Here is a 472-nt window from a genome sequence, read left to right as displayed (position 1 = left end):
CTGCAGTACACGTTTTCCCATAGTACTGGTGGAGTTAGACAATAGTTATGTAGTGTGCCGCTATACCCACAGTGTTAAACAGAAATCTGAGGTAAAATTGTTTGTAGAATGACTGATGCAGATGATAGACTGTGTTTTTCTGTTATCAATGGTAAGCATGTGATGGGTTTCAACATTTTGATTGAAAGCAATGTATCAGAAAATATGCATTTTTATGGTAAAATTATGTAAAAACTACTGAAAATAATGTACAAAATCACAAATTGTATTCATTTTTATTTGTTTGTTCATTTATTTATTAAACAATTAGATTGCAATAATTAAAAAAATAATTATTTAAATACTCTTTTATGTATTTTATCTGCTCTGTGTTGTTTTTTGTGTTGTTTTGTTTTGTTTTGTTTTGCAGAACAAGCAATGAGGCATCTTTTTTTTTTTTTTACTTTGGCATAAACACAAATTTCTTCTGTGG

This window comes from Sinocyclocheilus anshuiensis, unplaced genomic scaffold, assembly GCF_001515605.1.
Source record: "Sinocyclocheilus anshuiensis isolate Anshui unplaced genomic scaffold, SAMN03320099.WGS_v1.1 scaffold952, whole genome shotgun sequence".
Classification (NCBI taxonomy): Eukaryota; Metazoa; Chordata; class Actinopteri; order Cypriniformes; family Cyprinidae; genus Sinocyclocheilus; species Sinocyclocheilus anshuiensis.
This window is presented reverse-complemented; position numbering follows the sequence as displayed.